Source organism: Microtus pennsylvanicus (assembly GCF_037038515.1).
Source record: "Microtus pennsylvanicus isolate mMicPen1 chromosome Y unlocalized genomic scaffold, mMicPen1.hap1 SUPER_Y_unloc_3, whole genome shotgun sequence".
Lineage (NCBI taxonomy): Eukaryota > Metazoa > Chordata > Mammalia > Rodentia > Cricetidae > Microtus > Microtus pennsylvanicus.
The window spans coordinates 3,253,802-3,268,897 of NW_027460881.1; positions in this window are offsets into that span (position 1 = coordinate 3,253,802).

The following is a 15,096-nucleotide window of genomic DNA, read 5'->3' on the forward strand; positions in this document are numbered from 1 at the left end:
TTGTTGGGTGTGGTAGTACACACCTGTAAACCCAACACATGGGAGGCAGAGGGAGATTGACCTCTGTATTTTCAAGGTGAGGTAGCACACGCCTTTAATCCCAGTGCCTTGAAGGCAGAGACAAACAGATCTTTGTGAGTTCAATGTGTAGTAGCATACACCTTTAATCCCAATGCCTGAAAGGCAGAGAGAGGCAGATCTCTGAGACTTCAAGGACAGACAGGTATACAGAGTAATTCCAGGTCAAAGATACAGAGAACCTGTCTCAAAAGGCAAAAAATAAAAAGGAAAAATAAACAAAATAGAGGTTAAATTGAAGCGCACAAAGATGCAAAATTCACAGCGAATTTTGATATTGTATGCTATTATGCTCTTTTTGAATCATTTGAATTTTGAGGCAGTAGCAATAGCTGCTAAAGGATGTTTCTTTATAAAAGCTGCTGAAATAATCCAACATAGATATTTTGAAAATGCCTTGACTTTGAAATTTGGATCTAAGGACATGATGCTTTGGAAAGGAGTTTCTATTTGTTTTCACAGAGGGTGATAGTCTGTGGATGCCTCTATCCTAATATGGTAGGATGAACAACGCCCTACTCAAAGGTTGCTGTGAACACCTTTAAAAAATTGCTTCACTCAACTGCCAACTGAGATCAATCAATAATGATGCCACCATTCAGCAGGAAGCATTTTGGAGAGAAAAAACTGCACCCACATTCCCAAATATGGCTTATAAACGTTCTTTTACATTTAAAGTGGGATGTGATATAGATATGAATATTTGCATTAGTATAGATTTTGCTTTACTGATAGAGATTTTAGGTCAATTTTGTTATATGTATATGCATTTTTGATCTTCATTAAGGTATTGTGATTGTGTAGTTCATTTAAAAATATAATGTATATAGGTTATTAATGGATAATCATTAATAATAGTCAAGTTTGTAGTCATGTTAGTTAGATTTTCTAGCTACATAGATATATATATATATATTTCAGTTAGATAGGCATTATTCATATCTCCCTAGACTACAAAACAGGCTATTTAATATTTTAGTACCTTAGGGTTTTTCAGGACAGTGAGACACTCTACTCTTGGCAGCACATATCTACTTCAGGAAGAAGATGGGCATCAAAGAGGATCCTTATGGAGTTTGATAGCCATTTGGGGAAGAAACTTCTCTTGCCTGGATTGTTGCATAAACTGTACACAGAAAATACTCAGAGAGAGGACTACTGAACTTGCCTAAAAGTGAGGTGATCTTTTCGTGTTCCTGATTCAGGAAAGTGTCAGCAAAACATTCTTCAAGACAAGCAGATAGTGACTGCCTTTGAAATTTCCTGCTTCAAGGAAATGTCTGCTGGGAACTATGGGCCTGTAGGCTGAGGATGGAAACACCAAAGGTACAAAGGGATTTTGGGTGACTGTCCAGGCAGCAGATGTCTCTGTCATTTCTAGAGTTTGAATATGGCTTACTTTTTGTTTGCTTAGGTAATACTGTACTATTCTGGAGTCTCTGATGGAGTTGAAGAATAGATAGATAGTTATAGTTTTCCATTGTTATAATAAAAGATAAAATAGATATAAATATTGTAACTGTAATTCTTGCTTGATAACTGTTTTGTTATATGTAATTTTGCTGTTAAAGTTAAAGATTCCGTAGTTGTTTAAACAGAAATAGGAGTAATGATGGAGTATAGGTCATTGGTTAATTAAATAAAGAAACTGTTTGGCCTGAAAGGTTAGAACATAGGTGGGTGGAATAAACATAAGAGAATGCTGGGAGGAATAGGAATTGAGCTTAGAGATGCCATGCACCTCTCCCATGGGCAGAAATGGTAGCTCTGCACTCTGAGGCAGATGGCGATATAGCCAGCCACCAGGTCAGACATGCTAAATCTTTCCTTCTAAGCGCACCTCGTGCTGCAACATACATTATTAGACATGGGTTAAGAGGCTGAAAATAATGGGGCAGGCAGTGTTGAAATGAATAGTTTTGTGTTGTTATTTCGGAGCATAACCTTACAAGGCGGCCCCATGGGGATGCAGCCCTGCTGCTCAAATTTCTACAAACAAGGGGGAAATGGAAGAAGGGAAGAAAGAAGAGAGAGAGACAGTGAAGAATGGATGAATTCAATCATTCCTTGGAAAAATAGTGAACCAATGAATTAGGAGACCTAGTAGGAAAAAATGTGCTGCATTCCCTCAGAGAGTCAGGTCAAATTAAGGATTGACAAGGTTTTCCACTAAGCAGGAGGCTTATTTCATTTTACCTTCTTTGTGCTCCAGGCCCACCCACAAGAATGATGATGAGGACAGAGAGAAGAAGAGGAGAGGGTGTACGAGAATTCCCTGGTACAATTTCTCACCCAAATTGTAGCCAAATCACCTGATGTGGGACAGCTGATCTACATGCTGGACCCTAACTCCCAGTTTGACAACTCTAACATTTTAACCAAGTTTGTGAAGATGAAGGAACCAAAAATAGCCCAGTTACAGGATGGCAGGTTCCTTACAGGATGGGAGTCAGACATCAGTACCATACTGGTATTTGGCGGTTTGATGGGTGTGTGGGGTCTTTGCCAGACTCCACCTAGCATCATGGATTTCCTACTTTACTGATATTATGGAGTTGGGTGCATTCATCATATGTGTGCATGTCACACACTAGTGGGCATCATATGTACATGTTTATCCTGTGTGTGGGTGAGCGTGTTCATGAGTTTTATAGCCCAAGTACTACAGAACATGATCAATGAAAGGGAACACTATTTTCCAGATATGGCAGGGCAATTATTTAAATGAACTGACAAGGGTTGAATGGCATGGATAAGACCTATGAGAGTTCAAGGCATACCGAATCCAGGCATGACAAAGTAGGTGGCAGACAGAATTCTGGCAAAACTAAGTAGGTAGCTTGATGTCCAACGTACTGGAGAAGAGCAACTGAGCGGAGACACTTTTCACTATGCAACATGCTCTAGTGGAGATCAAACATCCTTTGACTTACAGCCATTACGAATTAAACCATTCATCAAATGAAACCTAATTTTTTCTGATTTTGAGTATACATTTGTGTCCCTTCCTGATTAATCTACTCTTTATCCTCTTAAGTCCCAATACCTCACGCTGATATCGGTCACGTCTTTCCATTTGACATGGTTTTCCCTCAAGCTTCATACCGCCCCGAGATCATACAACTTTTTGTCCCCTCTCCACTGCTTCCTTGACAGCCATCTTGTCCTTTACCACACCACGCATCCCCAGTCCTTTACTCTCCAAGGGGAAAAGACCATAAATCCTGCTTTGTTTTGAGGCATGTATTTCTGTGATGCCCCATCCACCAAACACAATCCATCGTTGACCAAATAACACAACATGTTAACAAATTTTTATTCTTTGAGAAAGAATAATCCATTGGAAAAGATACCAGGATTCATAGAAGACCTGAGGTATCTCTGAAAAAACACATTCCCAATGAGAGAATTAAGTCTGCCCCTCAAAATCTGAGAATTTCACTTTAACAGATCTTCACCAAATCATAGACATAGATATGGAAGTCATTATCAAACTTGATGAAATACACAGAAGGTTTGTTGGGAACTTGGGAAATAAATTTACCTATCTCTTGGGTTCCATCTTTTTTGTTGTACTGCACTCTTTTGCCCTGCAAGGAATCCCTGCCTAATTCCAAAGTCACCTCTACTGGAGGACATTCAGGCATGATGTGGAGGTTGCCTTCAATGGAATCATCATGATGGTGGTAAAGGTACAGGACCGGATCATTCTCGTTGACAATGTAGAAACAGGTCGTTATGGTCTGCACCTCATCTGGGACCACGCCACTCCACTCTTCCTTAGAGCCTGGCATGACGTGGAGGTTGCCTTCAAGGTAGTCATCCAGGAGGTGGTAAATGTACAAGACCGGATCTTTCTTGTAGGTAATATAAAACCAGGTCTTCATGATTGGCACCTCTTCTAGGACCAACCCGTTCCAGTCATTCTTAGAGCCATTTGTGCCCATGAATGTATGTTTCACTGCTCTGCCAACTATGGTGTTTGAGAGATGAGTGTCTGTCACCTGAGGAAATGGCACATTATTAGGCAGGATCTTCAGGTTTAAAATCCTTTCATCACTATGAAGCTCTAAGCCATAAACACAATCAATCCCATAATATTTCAACAAATAGAGAGAGGGATATGTTGGCAGTTGATCTAGAATGATGGCTTTCCAATGGGTGACTGGTTCATTGGCTTCCTTCCAGCCATGAAAAATTCTGCGGCCAACAATATTCTCCAGGGCCTCAAAAGGCTTACTAAGTTTTTGCTTCTGGAGCGATGGCCCATTCTGCTTCTGGAGATATGGCATACAACTCATACTAAGAGGCATCTTCATCAAGGTGGGAGACTTTCTGAGATAGGCCACAGCACTCCTGTTCCACTGTCTCTTGGCTCTGTTTCTGTGCTTGGGCTTCATAGCTGCCAATCTCTGCATAGGAAGAACTCTTCAGTTTAAATCAGACACAAAGTGGTTTCCTCCGCCATAAGTGCCTGCAAGGATAAGAAGGTGAGGATGTGAGGTCAAGGCTCTTTTTAGGAATAACTTTGGAGCAGGTGAAAAAGGCAGGGCTGAATAGATTTGCATACCTAAATATAATATGTTCTTAAGAAATTAATAGGAAAAGTATCAAACTCTTGTCTACAGCTCAGTATATGTGTATCAGAGACATTTTCCTGCTGCAAAATGCAATTGACCTCTACTGAGAAACCTACTTCCTGACTTACTACATCAATGAGAGAGGAAGCTATGCCTATACCTAAAGTGAGAAAGAAATATCTGAACAGATGGCAAAGAATTCAAAGAACAGCCACTCCTCTCCTTACCACTCAAGCTACAGGTTAGTTGGCTGATCTATAACCACCTGCCCAAGGTCATTGCACTCCAGTCCACTGGCTCTCTCTATTGTGTCTCCTGATGCAGATCCAGGTTGATTACATAAAGATATTCTGTATCTTCTTTAGAGAAGTGAGTACTGTGAGTCAAACTGCCAAAAGAAAGAAACATTAATCTGTGCAACAGCACCTATTAGAAATAATTATCTTTAAAAACACATATGGACAAAGAGGATCTTTGCCATTTAAGTGGACTGAGGAATTGGACATTTTTAGCAAAGATAGAGTGGGGAGAATACCTGATATTAACCGTCCCCCAGCTATCAAATATAGGAGCTGTTAACGACATAAATTTTGGACCCTGAGCAGATTCGAATGAAAACTTTCTTTGACTACAGAGGTCCTAGTTTCTTCCTAAACATATTTACCAAAAGAAAATATCTTGGCTCTCTAGATTCCTACTTCTGGAAATTCGGTTGAACAGTTGTGGAGCCCAAGAGCTGAACTGACCTCCTCAGCCACCGTGAAGATAGTAAGCACACCTTCACAGAAGACTAGTGCTTCATGTGGAACAGAGTTGCCACCCCCAACCAAAGCTTTGTGACATCATCAAGGCTCTACTTATGTCATAAAACTCCTCCTAGCCAGGTTCCTTCCCTACTAACCCCCAGAAATATCCAGCATACAGGTCCTAAAATGCTGCTCATACAGCCCCATGAAGACCCAAAATAAATACCCCAATCTTCTTCCCAATTACTTGAGTCATATTTTCTAAGTAACTCAACACCTTTATGTGTTTTTTTTTTTCTGTAAAATAATTTTTGGTCTGAGTCAACAACTCACATGAATGTTTTTTTTTCCTAGCTCAAATGTCCTCATTGGTTATTTTCTATTGATTTTTCCATTACTTCATAATAATAATTATCAAACTTTCCAATTCTCTTCCTCCTCCCACATTCTTCTTGCTCCGCAAATGAACCTCTCCACACAAACACCAGTCCCAATAGAGGGCAGGGTTCTTTGAGCTGTGGGAAGTCCAAGCCCACCCTTCATACATCCAGATATAGCAAGGTATGCATCCACAAAAATATGATCACAAAAAGCCAGTGTATGATATGCAGACAATAGCAAGTGCCATTATCTTTGGCTTCTCCTTCTGCCCCAATTGTCAGCCACATTCAGAGCTTCCAGTTTGATCCCATGTTCTTTCATTCCCAGGTCACTGGATTAGTTGAAATCCCCTTAGTTCAGGCACAGTGTCTCATAGTGTGGACCAAGCCCTTATATTCCTGACATCCTTGCTCTTTTTCTCCATCCATCTGCTCTTCCACTGGAGCTTGGAAGCTCCATCTAGTTTTCTGATTTTGACCCTGACTTGATCTCCATCATTTGCCAAACAAAAGTTCCATGGTGGTTTTCAAGATAGTCAGTCATCAGTCTGACTATGGGACAAGGCACACATAGTTCCTAGGGACATGTCACAGTGCGGTCAACTTCTCCTCCCTGCCTAAGTACCTAGAGAGGGTCACCCTATGGCCTTCTGAGAACCACTCGAGAGATATCGATCTTGACATCCCCAGAATGGCCCCATAAATTGATATATCATCAGTGTATGTGCATTAACTTGTGTGTGTTTGTGTGGTGTATTTAAATCACAATAACAAATGGATTGTAATATTGAAGTTTCTTCTCATCTTGAGAAGAATATTTGCTACAGAAACACTCTCACAGTAATCGTGAGAGTGTAAACTCTCTTAGCAAGGTGAAATAATTGGAGGAATCCCCCAGGAGTTAGGCTCAGTGTCCCAGGAATTACGCCCAAGGAAAGTCAATGAACTCAGTGATGGAAGATAAAACCCAGCCTAAATAAAACCCTAAATCATTTAGGTGGAACATGAGATACTCTTACAACAGTTACAAGAGGTCTAAAATGCCTGGACTGGAACATAAGGGGAACAAAAGGACGTGGAGCTGAGAGTGTATGGCAAAACTGATTGGATCTGGCAAAAATTATGTAAGCATACCAAGGAAACCACCAGTGGGACAAAACCCTAAGAAATCTGTATGACAATATATCATGTTGAACATAATGAGATTTATAGACAAAGGAAAGATCTTAATTATGTCACTGTCACACAGGTGATGATGAACCAGTTCCATCGTAGAGTGACTCCCTGCTGTGTTTAAGATAACCTGTCAATTCTGTCTAGTCAGTCACAAGGAAATTTGCATTAATTGCACAGATTAACAATCAGCATCATTTACTGCACAATCAAAGGCAAGGCAAAGAATTCATAGACATGTTGTTGAATGCTGATGATGTTATTGGGAGTTTTGATGGGTTTTTTTCTTAAAGGGAAATCATCGGTGACTCTCATGCATGAAGCAGATCCTTTCTCTGTGATGTTTCCTGAATAGCCACTGAGATACCAACCCATTGAGTTGTGGTCTGTCTCTCTTTTACAAAGCAACTTCTACCTTCAGCTTGATCCCTTGCTTGAGCTTCCCTTCTGGCTACTAGGCTCCTTTTCTGATCCTGCAGAGGGCTTTTTTAAGGGATTGTGATCTCTAAGTTTTTCCCCTTTCAAGAACTAATCATTCTATTAATCACAATTCTAAACTGCTGTGGGAGTTTGTTTGTGACTTAAGCCTTCACATGTGATACAAGCGACCTGTGTGTATAGGGTCTTCTCTCTGTTCATGTGGGGAAGGCATGGCAGCAGGAGTAGATGGCTGCTCATTCTCTGTAAGGAAACCAGTAAACAGTGGGCACCAAGTACAAGGATGTCCTGAAATATTAAGTCTTGTCCTTTCAAGGCCCCAAAGCCTCTAGCTATGTTCAGGGTCACGACAATCTCCAAAACCCACCGAGCATGAAGTATTCAGAACCAGAAGCCTGTGTGTGCCATATCACATAAATTCATCGTGAGTACACCAATCTGTTTTTTTTTAATTCTAAATTATTTTGTCTCATTATAATGATCTATATTACCAATTAACCAAATTTGCTCCATCTTTGGTGTCCTAGAATTGCTTTAAATTGTTGCTGGGACAGTCTTACAAACCTTCCTGTGCTGTTATGAGACCTTAAGGGGACAGCACTTATTTCAGAAATCAAAGGCAGTTGGGTTTAATCCTATGGTTAGCTGTTAGCTAGACACTGGAAGGATGGATTTGACTAAGAAAGGGAGACAGCATACATGGAGGCAGGTAACCTTTCCTTTGCAAAATGACCCATTTTGAGGCCTTACATCAGGCTCTTCTCTTCTCCTAATCTTGGTTTTTTTATTAGTTTAGGAGAAGAATTAAAACTCCATTTACAGTATTTGTGAACCTGAATGAGTTAAGTATGTGTGACCAACTTGATGTCTGCCTGTCTGTCAACAGGGCCAGAGTTCAGGGGCATCTGATGCATAGCACAGGAATGTCAGCCATCAATCTCTGGTCCACCTAACTCTACAGCATTAGAGTTGTCATGGTTGCTCATCTGATCTTCCTCATATGATCTCCATCCACAGAGATGTCAGAAAAATCCTCCCATGAGAGTGCAAGTTCTTTACAAATGAAAGATTATACAACAGAAGACACATGGGAGATTTATATGGGCAAGCTGTTGAAAGGATAAAGTGACAGAAGAAGTTTATTGATTAATTAAAGAAAGAATCGGCTTCAGCTGATAGGTTAGAACATAGGTAGGTGGAGTAAACAAAATAGAATGCCAGGAGGAAGAGGTAGTGAGCTCAGAGAAGCCATGCTCCCCTCTCCCCGGCAGATGCCATAGCTCTGCTCTCTGAGGCAGATGTCGATGCAGCCAGCCACCATGTCAGACATGCTGAATTTTTCCTGGTAAGTGCACCTCATTATACTACACTGATTATTAGAAATGGGTTAAAATGCTGAATCTAATGTGCCAGCAGTGTTTAAAAGAATACAGATTTTGTGTATTTATTTCAGGCATAACCTTCATGCGGCCGTGGTGATGGGGACACAGCCTCGCTGCTCAAATAACTACAGAATGGCTTGCAGCCTTGTGGACAACTGAATCCACTGAAAGCCTGAGAAAGCTTGGGAAAGAGTAAAGCATGTTTTCTTGGTAGCAGCAATTTCTCGGTCTGCTCTGCTTGCTAGAAGAAAGCAAGGGCTCTCATCTAAAAGAGGCTTGCTGACTCAGCTTCAGCTACAAAACCCTGCAGCCCTTAAGAGGTCCTGCCACAAAACATTTAAATGGTGTTGATAAAAGCCAACTGAATGCTTGTATGTTTTCAGCAGTAGCAGGATAAAAAACTGTGTTGTTTTAAAATGCCGGCTTTCTGGGCCATCCTGCCTGGGCAAACTCTGACTGTTTGAGGAAGGAGGGCCAGCTACAGAAAGAGGGCTTGAGTGTGGTCTGTTGCAGCCTCTTTGATGGCAAGGACCTTGAAACACTGTAGACTTGTGGCACTGAATGCGGCTCTGTTCGGTACCTCAGCCACAAGTTTGGAATGGCAGAAAGCTAAGGAATGGGCTACATCTGGCCAGCAAAGCCACGGCTTTAGTCCTACTGTGATTGCTTGGTAAATGAAAGACTCATGTGGTCAGAAAAACAGAGAGAGAAATAGATTAAAGAGAGATTCAAAGACAAAGAAAATTTTTAAATGATTTACAGTGTGTTAAAAATATGTGCAGGCTAAAATGTGAAGTTCTTAAAGTTAAAAATAGGAAGAGAGTTGTTGGGTGTGGTAGTACACACCTGTAAACCCAACACATGGGAGGCAGAGGGAGATTGACCTCTGTACCTTCAAGGTGAGGTAGCACACGCCTTTAATCCCAGTGCCTTGAAGGCAGAGACAAACAGATCTTTGTGAGTTCAATGTGTAGTAGCATACACCTTTAATCCCAATGCCTGAAAGGCAGAGAGAGGCAGATCTCTGAGACTTCAAGGACAGACAGGTATACAGAGTTATTCCAGGTCAAAGATACAGAGAACCTGTCTCAAAAGGCAAAAAATAAAAAGGAAAAATAAACAAAATAGAGGTTAAATTGAAGCGCACAAAATGGAAAATTCACAGCAAATTTTGATATTGTATGCTATTATGCTCTTTTTGAATCATTTGAATTTTGAGGCGGTAGCAATAGCTGCTAAAAGATGTTTCTTTATAAAAGCTGCTGAAATAATCCAACATAGATATTTTAAAAATGCCTTGACTTTGAAATTTGGATCTAAGGACATGATGCTTTGGAAAGGAGTTTCTATTTGTTTTCACAGAGGGTGATAGTCTGTGGATGCCTCTATCCTAATATGGTAGGATGGACCACGCCCTACTTAAAGGTTGCTGTGAACACCTATAAAAATTTGCTTCGCTCAACTGCCAACTGAGATAAATCAATAATGATGCCACCATTCAGCAGGAAGCCTTTTTGAGAGAAAAAACTGCACCCACGTTCCCAAATATGGCTTATAAACGTTCTTTTACATTTAAAGTGGGATGTGATATAGATATGAATATTTGCATTAGTATAGATTTTGCTTTACTGGTAGAGATTTTAGGTCAATTTTGTTATATGTATATGCATTTTTGATCTTAATTAAGGTATTGTGATTGTGTAGTTCATTTAAAAATATAATGTATATAGGTTATTAATGGATAATCATTAATAATAGTCAAGTTTGTAGTCATGTTAGTTAGATTTTCTAGCGACACAGAGATATGGATATTTCAGTTAGATAGGCATTATTCATATCTCTCTAGACTACAAAACAGGCTATTTAATGTCTTAGTACCTTAGGGTTTTTCATGACAGTGAGACACTCTACTCTTGGCAGCACATATCTACTTCAGGAAGAAGATGGGCATCAAAGAGGATCCTTATGGAGTTTGATAGCCATTTGGGGAAGAAACTGCTCTTGCCTGGATTGTTGCATTAACTGTACACAGAAAACACTCAGAGAGAGGACTACTGAACTTGCCTAAAGGTGAGATGATCTTTTCGTGTTCCTGATTCAGGAAAGGGTCAGCAAAACATTCTTCAAGACAAGCAGATAGTGACTGCCTTTGAAATTTCCTGCTTCATGGAAATGTCTGCTAGAAACTATGGGCCTGTAGGCTGAGGATGGAAACACCAACGGTACAGGGGAACTTTGGGTGACTGTCCAGCAGCAAGATGTCTCTGTCATTTCTTGATTTTGAAAATGGTTTACTTTTTGCTTGCTTAGGTAATACTGTATTATCCTGGAGTCTCTGATGGAGTTGAAGAATAGATAGATAGTTATAGTTTTCCATTGTTATGATAAAAGATAAAATAGATATAAATATTGTAACTGTAATTCTTGCTTGATGACTGTTTTGTTATATGTAATTTTGCTATGTTAAAGTTAAAGATTTCGTTCTTGTTTAAACAGAAATAGGAGTAATGATGGAGTATAGGTCATTGGTTAATTAAATAAAGAAACTGTTTGGCCTGCAAGGTTAGAACATAGGTGGGTGGAATAAACATAAGAGAATGCTGGGAGGAATAGGAATTGAGCTTAGAGATGCCATGCACCTCTCCCAAGGGCAGAAATGGTAGCTCTGTACTCTGAGGCAGATGGCGATACAGCCAGCCACCAGGTCATACATGCTAAATCTTTCCTTCTAAGCGCACCTCGTGCTGCAACATACATTATTAGACATGGGTTAAGAGGCTGAAAATAATGGGGCAGGCAGTGTTGAAATGAATAGTTTTGTGTTGTTATTTCGGAGCATAACCTTACAAGGCGGCCCCATGGGGATGCAGCCCTGCTGCTCAAATTTCTACAATCAAGGGGGAAATGGAAGAAGGGAAGAAAGAAGAGAGAGAGACAAGGAAGAATGGATGAATTCAATCATTCCTTGGAAAAATGAGTGAACCAATGAATGAGGAGACCTAGTAGGAAAAAAATGTGCTGCATTCCCTCAGAGAGTCAGGTCAAATTAAGGATTGACAAGGTTTTCCACTAAGGAGGAGGCTTATTCCATTTTACCTTCTTTGTGCTCCAGGCCCACCCTCAAGAGTGATGATGAGGACAGGGAGAAGAAGAGGAGAGGGTGTACCAGAATTCCCTGGTACAATTTCTCACCCAAATTGTAGCCAAATCACCTGACCTGGGACAGCTGATCTACATGCTGGACCCTAACTCCCAGTTTGACAACTCTAACATTTTAACCAAGTTTGTGAAGATGAAGGAACCAAAAATAGCCCAGTTACAGGATGGCAGGTTGCTTACAGGATGGGAGTCAGACATCAGTACCATACTGGTATTTGGCGGTTTGATGGGTGTGTGGGGTCTTTGCCAGACTCCACCTAGCATCATGGATTCCCTACTTTACTGATATTATGGAGTTGGGTGCATTCATCATATGTGTGCATGTCACACACTAGTGGGCATCATATGTACATGTTTATCCTGTGTGTGGGTGAGTGTGTTCATGAGTTTTATAGCCCAAGTACTACAGAACATGATCAATGAAAGGGAACACTGTTTTCCAGATATGGCAGGGCAATTATTTAAATGAACTGACAAGGGTTGGATGGCATGGATAAGACCTATGAGAGTTCAAGGCATACCGAATCCAGGCATGACAAAGTAGGTGGCAGACAGAATTCTGGCAAAACTAAGTAGGTAGCTTGATGTCCACCTTACTGGAGAAGAGCAACTGAGCGGAGACACTTTTCACTAAGCAACATGCTCTAGTGGAGATCAAACATCCTTTGACTTACAGCCAGTACGAATTAAACCATGCATCAAATGAAACCTAATTTTCTCTGATTTTGAGTATACATTTGTGTCCCTTCCTGATTAATCTTCTCTTTATCCTCTTAAGTCCCAATACCTCACGCTGATATCGGTCACATCTTTCCATTTGACATGGTTTTCCCTCAAGCTTCATACCGCCCCGAGATCATACAACTTTTTGTCCCCTCTCCACTGCTTCCTTGACAGCCATCTTGTCCTTTACCACACCACGCATCCCCAGTCCTTTACTCCCCAAGGGGAAAAGACCATAAATCCTGCTTTGTTTTGAGGCATGTATTTCTGTGATGCCCCATCCTCCAAACACAATCCATCATTGACCAAATAACACAACATGTTAGCAAATTTTTATTCTTTGAGAAAGAATAATCCATTGGAAAAGATACCAGGATTCATAGAAGACCTGAGGTATCTCTGAAAAAACACATTCCCAAAGAGAGAATTAAGTCTGCCCCTCAAAATTTGAGAATTTCACTTTAACAGATCTTCACCAAATCATAGTCATAGATATGGAAGTCATTATCAAACTTGATGAAATACACAGAAGGTTTGTTGGGAACTTGGCAAATAATTTTACCTATCTCTTGGGTTCCATCTTTTTTGTTGTACTGCACTCTTTTGCCCTCCAAGGAATCCTTGCCTAATTCCAAAGTCACCTCTACTGGAGGACATCCAGGCGTGATGTGGAGGTTGCCTTCAATGGAATCATCATGATGGTGGTAGAGGTACAGGACCGGATCATTCTCGTTGACAATGTAGAAACAGGTCGTTATGGTCTGCACCTCATCTGGGACCACGCCACTCCACTCTTCCTTAGAGCCTGGCATGATGTGGAGGTTGCCTTCCAGGTAGTCATCCAGGAGGTGGTAAATGTACAAGACCGGATCTTTCTTGTAGGTAATATAAAACCAGGTCTTCATGATTGGCACCTCTTCTAGGACCATCCCGTTCCAGTCATTCTTAGAGCCATTTGTGCCCATGAATGTATGTTTCACTGCTCTGCCAACTATGGTGTTTGAGAGATGAGTGTCTGTCACCTGAGGAAATGGCACATTATTAGGCAGGATCTTCAGGTTTAAAATCCTTTCATCACTATGAAGCTCCAAGCCATAGACACAATCAATCCCATCATATTTCAACAAATAGAGAGAGGGATATGTTGGCAGTTGATCTAGAATGATGGCTTTCCAATGGGTGACTGGTTCATTGGCTTCCTTCCAGCCATGAGAAATTCTGCGGCCAACAATATTCTCCAGGGCCTCAAAAGCCTTACTAAGTTTTTGCTTCTGGAGCGATGGCCCATTCTTCTTCTGGAGAGGTGGCATGCCACTCATACTAAGTGGCATCTTTATCATGGTGGGAGACTTTCTGAGATAGGCCACAGCACTCCTGTTCCACTGTCTCTTGGCTCTGTTTCTGTGCTTGGGCTTCATAGCTGCCAATCTCTGCATAGGAAGAACTCTTCAGTTTAAATCAGACACAAAGTGGTTTCCTCCACCATAAGTGCCTGCAAGGATAAGAAGGTGAGGATGTGAGGTCAAGGCTCTTTTTAGGAATAACTTTGGAGCAGGTGAAAAAGGCCGGGCTGAATAGATTTGGATACCTAAAGGGAATATGTTCTTAAGAAATTAATAGGAAAATTATCAAACTCTTGTCTACAGCTCAGTATATGTGTATCAGAGACATATTCCTGCTGCAAAAAGCAATTGACCTCTACTGAGAAACCTACTTCCTGACTTACTATATCAATGAGAGAGGAAGCTATGCCTATACCTAAAGTGAGAAAGAAATATCTGAACAGATGGCAAAGAATTCAAAGAACAGCCACTCCTCTCCTTACCACTCAAGCTACTGGTTAGTTGGCTGATCTATAACCACCTGCCCAAGGTCATGGCACTCCAGTCCACTGGCTCTCTCTATTGTGTCTCCTGATCCAGATCCAGGTTGATTACATAAAGATATTCTGTATCTTCATTAGAGAAGTGAGTACTGTGAGTCAAACTGCCAAAAGAAAGAAACATTAATCTGTGCAACAGCACCTATTAGAAATAATTATCTTTTAAAACACATATGGACAAAGAGGATCTTTGCCATTTAAGTGGACTGAGGAATTGGACATTTTTAGCAAAGATAGAGTGGGGAGAATACCCGACATTAACCGTCCCCCAGCTATCAAATATAGGAGCTGTTAACGACATAAATTTTGGACCCAGAGCAGATTTGAAAGAAACCTTTCTTTGACTACAGAGGTCCTAGTTGCTTCCTAAACATATTTACCAAAAGAAAATATCTTGGCTCTCTAGATTCCAACTTCTGGAAATGTGGTTGAACAGTCGTGGAGCCCAAGAGCTGAACTGACCTCCTCAGCCACCGTGAAGATAGTAAGCCCACCTTCACAGAAGACCAGTGCTTCATGTGGAACAGAGTTGCCACCCCCAACCAAAGCTTTGTG